Genomic DNA, 6022 nt, shown 5'->3' on the forward strand with positions numbered 1-6022 from the left:
TCATATTATTATACATATTATAATAAACGTGACGTATAAAACGAGCATAATATTGATGTACAAAAAAAAATAAAAAATATATAAATAACCGATAACTAATTTCAAATACTGTTTTTTTCCTCTCGCGTGGAGTGTACAATGAATATTGTAATATTATATCATATCGTTATAATATACTGTATTATAGGAGGCGTAAGTCATAAAGGTTAATATCCAAAGTAAAAAATAATAATATTTATATATAATGCGTACAACAACGTACGCTGTGTTCCGCATTTCTATCGGCATAATTTAATCTATTTATACTATAATAGTAATAAAATAAAATGTATACTTAAATAATATTTACGATTCACCGATAGGCGTGTTCATCGCAAATCATACTGTATTTATATATTAAATTGCCTTATCCTATTTGTTTGCTATAAGCAATATTCTTACAGTAAAGACACGAGCTATAACCAAACACGCTCAACCTCTTTTCTTTAATTACGCCGTTGTTAAAAATCAAATTCTTGGAACTTTGAAATCATATATAACTGAAGACAATATTTTCAAATACATATTATAGTTTTTTGTTCTCCGTAAATTAAATATATTGGTATTTATCATTTTTTTAAATGGTTTAAGCATAATAAATACAAGATCCAATATTATATTTGTTTAATATTTTTGTCGGATAATTATAAGGACTATAATAATCCTTAATATACTAACATTTTATTAATTTAGAAAATTCTCGTTTAAATTTTCAATTATCTGGACATTAATTTAGTAGTAAAATGTACAACATGTGTCGTATCGCAGTACAGTTTATGATTACAACCATTCGAGACGTTAAAATATCAAACCCATAGATTTCTTTTTATCCTAGAGGTGCCTATATCATAGGTGGGTAAGTCTCGTAATAATTCTATATTACGCACGTGTGGCGAAACCGAGAAATCAACCGAAACTTATTTCGAGATTACCGTATTAATTTACACAAAATACGACGTTAGGCGCCGCGTTCGGATATCGGACTGACAGTACAGGCGTGTACGTGTGCGTGTATAATATCCAATTAGACCTTTTTCGGTACAAATTTAAAAAGATAAAAATAATCAATGTCGACGTCTTAACACACTGTCTCAACATACTATTATACATTATACATACACACACACATACATACGTTAACCAAGAATCCTTCACGGTCCTGCTACAGCTGTTCTCAATCAATCGAGTATACTAAATAGTATAACCACCACGCCATCAATCGGACGACTGTGTACGGCCAAAAATAACCGTTTGACACTATATTTATTTTACGTTTGGTCGCGGGTCTGTCGACGATTTACGCCGGTCGGTCGGGGATGCGGCTGGAGACCATAATAGTTATTACGAAATATAAAACTAATTTAATAATTAAACACGGTTGGACGGCACTTCTAGAGGGGAACTGGTTGCATAAACCTTAACTATCAAAACAAAAATACATCTCATCGCGTTGCACATATTCTTAATATTATATTAACTTACTAGTGCGGACATAACGTCGTACAAAGGATATAAAAAACGAAGTTTTAAATCAATCACTACAGTTCGGTTTTACAATTATACATGAAAAATGTCTAACGCCGAAGACACTATACGTTATATGAACCACGTTCAATAAAATATTATAATATAAATAATAATAACGTGAATGCATGAAGGTACCGATGTCACAACAATAGTAAGTTAGTTATTATTTAGTAAAATAAATTACCACGGCGCTGTGTATATTATGTTACAGACAAAGTATGAATGCTAAATAATTATTCATTTGAAACGTATTATTTACTCTAATTACCTACATATATTGGTGCTCACTATTAATTTTTCAACTTATGATACAGTCATAAAATTGTATTCATAATTAATATGTATTTATTTTAAGTCTAATTTGATGTTTTAATTTTTTTTCTTTACTTTTATAACCAGTTCATTATATTATTTTCTTAGTTTAAAAATACAATATATACCTATATATATATATATATATATTTAATTGTAATGTATTATTATTTTTGTAAAACGTTTATACTACATTACATTATTAATACTAAAGTTAACAAAAAAATAGTTTAAAAGAAGTCACTACTTTAACGACTTTTAAATTATATTATAGTACGTGTTAACATCCACGAACAGTGAAGAACTAATAAGTGATGAATTATTAACAGTTATATCACTGCGATACTCATCGCTAACTGTATAGTATATAAAACGTAGTAGAATAAATGGATACGATACGATTATATTTAACATGATACATAAACAATAACAATATAAGTAAAATGGTCATTTTTACATTGCCAAAAATGTTTGAGTATTACGAACAACGTCCGGATTTCCTACTTTTCACATAATATACGTAGCCACTCTATTACAGTGTTTATTTATAATTACTTGCACAATAGAAATTAGTAGGTATTATTTCTTTTTCAGACTCGGACAGAAAAGTATAAAGTATAAAATAATTGTATAATAAACTTACTGAAAACATACGTCGTGAAAGAGGCGGTTCTAAATACGTAAATCGTAAGTAATCAGGTAAGTTTATACATACTTTAGGACGATTTCCTAGTGTTAGCTGGTTATTAATTCCTCGGGAGGAATACTGAAATATATATATATAAAAAAAACGTACTTAAAATATTATCAAAAGCACACGGGGTAAAGTTATCGGCCACACGAGCCGCGCCTGTATCATATCATGCGACTAGTAAAACATTTATTACTCTCCGGCCTCCGCAGTTGATGTAAAGAAAACGAAACGTAAAGTCTCCCGTTTTTTTCGCATCTCGCTTGGATGATATTATTTATTAAGCGCTTCGCTCCCGCGTGTTTGTGTTTCGCATTAAACGAGAATAAAAATATTATAATATGTATACCGCCGTGAGTAGTGAGTACACGACATAATACAACATTATTACAAATACCCATCACGTCGATTGTGTGTATATAATAATATAATAGCGCCGGAGACGCATTTTTCGTTATTGCACTTATACATATTTGATACATACATAATATAGTGTATCATCTCTTCGGGAGATTATGATATCATTATTATCGTGTACTCGAGTAAAACTGTTTGCGCGTTCTTTTCATTGCATCTATAATATAGTATATACATATCGTGCGCGGGTCTTAAATTTTTGAAAATATTCATAATACGACGACAGAATCATCCTCGTGGTAAACACGCACAGAGATGACTCCATTCGAGTATATACGCCGCCGCGTGCACATATACTTATATGTATATACGCGTATATAATATTGTGTGCATTGTTAAACGTGGATATTCGGAAAGTAAAAAAAAATAATACAAAATATACCTATGTTTTTTTTATTTCATTTCTCCGTTTTAGAGCCCTCCAGAGTTTAATATACGTAATAATATATTATTATATACTCCGCCGTGATACCCATTAAACGAACTACATAATATATACCTACGTATTATAATAAACGTATACGTATTTCACCGCGTCGAGTAGTGCGTATTGAGGGTAGATTTGCGTATTTGCGCAATATTCCGCGTTAAGAAATCCTCCTAGTCGCACACGCACACACACACACACACACTCCTGCAAAATATGCATATATTTATGTATAAATAAAAATTGTGTACATAATGATATAATAAACTTACAACAGTTGTTGTGCAGAATACCACCGCGATACGTTTTTTAATTGGCCTTCCATTAGTCGGCGGACAATGGTCATTTGCCCGGTATAAACAGGATGGCAGTGATGCGGTGGTAGTGGTAGTGGTTGAGGTAATCCCTCGACTAATGAACTGCTATTGAAACCGTCTCCCTCCACCCAACCACTTTCTATAGCTTCGACTTGGACCTGCAAAAGTCCGGTCATTAATTGCGATATTTGTGGGCCGGTTATAGCCGATTTATATAAATTGTATAACGCACTGTACACGTCACGTCTTCTGCAGTACCTACGTGGATCTGTGTCTGCGGTGGTCTCGGGTTCGGAAATGAAAAAAATAATCCTTCGTCGTCGTGCCATCGCCTTCGTCTAGACTCTAGAGCACGATGGATAACAAATCGTTATTATCGCGCGATTCAACGTCATTTTTCTTCAAAAATACACTCTACGGGAATTAAAATAAACCGAATTTTTTTAGTATGTTTTAATATTACATTATATACATTTTCATCTCAACCTTAGAAGTCATTTTAAGCTTTTTTTACGAATTAATTTTCTTCTGTTATTTGAAATAAAATAAAAAAGATGAGTTAAATTTGAGCTGTAGAAAGTCATAAAAAAAAAAAGTTATTAAAATCTGACAATTCTACGAGGCTTGAGTTTTACCTATTAAATCATTTACGTTGATAAGCCGTATGGATCCCCACTCAAAAAAGAAAAAAAAGAAATAAAACATAATAGATATAACTAAGATTATGTATAAAAATATAATAAAAATATAATTTAGAGATTGTGTAAAACCGTGGAAAATGTTAACATCACTGGACCCCATAGCGAATAAATAGATAATATTAAAAATATATATGAATAATACAACATTCGGTTTCCTCGTTTCGATTCGGCGGTATAAGTCCGACAATTGGTTTTCCATTACAATATAATACTAATATTGTATTATATTATAATGATTATTTGTGCGGTAACGACGGTCGACTTGTATGTACGACCGCCGGAAAGGCCGAACAGTTCCGGTGACCATTAAATGTCTGCTGTTGGCCGAAATGCTGTAGCGGGAACGTTTCACGGAACGTTAGCGGCCGTAATTAAAGCTCATCGCGGGAGGGTTGTTGCGGAAAAGATAGTGTGGTAATAATGTCGCGTAAAAAAATGTCACTACACGGATGGGGCTTCCAGAAAGTATAGTTATACGTATATATAATATCATGTACTCGCTGCCCGGCGACAACAAACAGCACAATAATTGCGAAATGGCTTTTCTCTCTTTTGCCCACGCAATAATTATTAATTGACGATATTGTGTCCGTCTCTCGGACAGGAAGTCCGGTGCACCGCGTTGTTCCTTTTGATGTCCGGAACCCAAAAGTATGCAAGGCACACAACTATACACCCAACTACCCCTCCAAACGGCCGTTTCCACAAAAGGTTTTCCTGCCGGGCAGAGACGTTTTATATACAAATATATATATATATATATATACTCATACTCGCATTACATACAGCAGCTATATTACACCACTACAATGTTTTTGCGCCCGTATGGTAATTGAAAGGTTTCTACAAAACGGCCTTTATAAACCGCCACCCCTCCTGTTTATCCACCCTACGTCCTTGTATATTATACAAACGTAATAGATGTTTTCCTCGATTTTGCGCCAATATGACGTCGAAGTCGGACTTCGTTCTCGCGGCTTTCAAATTCAATTCATTTCTATTGTGTACCTATATATAATAATGTAATGTAGTGTGTGTGGGGGGTGGAGGATAAAAACTATTATAATATTATATATGTAATATAATATATATAACGAGCACTCAACAGCATTCTGTGCAAGCAATCTCATACAAAATCTGTGCGTAACAAATATTAAATTTTAAATTAAATTAGTAGGTATTTTACTATTTTGTAATAATTTGCACTGACTAAGATAACACTATTTCTTCTGGAACATAATCATATTATACCATTTATGTTAAAAATTATTTTGAATTTATGGTTAAAAATTAAAAATATTATTTTATCGGTATTTTCAATTAGTTTTTTAACAAAAGTTTGTTATTTAATAATTATTATTACATGCATTGTCATACTATTTTTAATTTTTGACTGTTATAACTATTAATTATCGTACCATATATTAATATTATTAAATTTTAGGTTAATATTAAATAAAATAATAACGATTCGATAATTTACATTACCAACTTTAATTTTAACCGTGTTTTTTTATTTAATTTGATAATAGATGCACCGTAATCAATATCAATTTTTAAGTTTTGGCGATTAATTATTGATATTTTATTA

This window comes from Rhopalosiphum padi, chromosome 2 (assembly GCF_020882245.1).
Source record: "Rhopalosiphum padi isolate XX-2018 chromosome 2, ASM2088224v1, whole genome shotgun sequence".
Taxonomy (NCBI): Eukaryota; Metazoa; Arthropoda; class Insecta; order Hemiptera; family Aphididae; genus Rhopalosiphum; species Rhopalosiphum padi.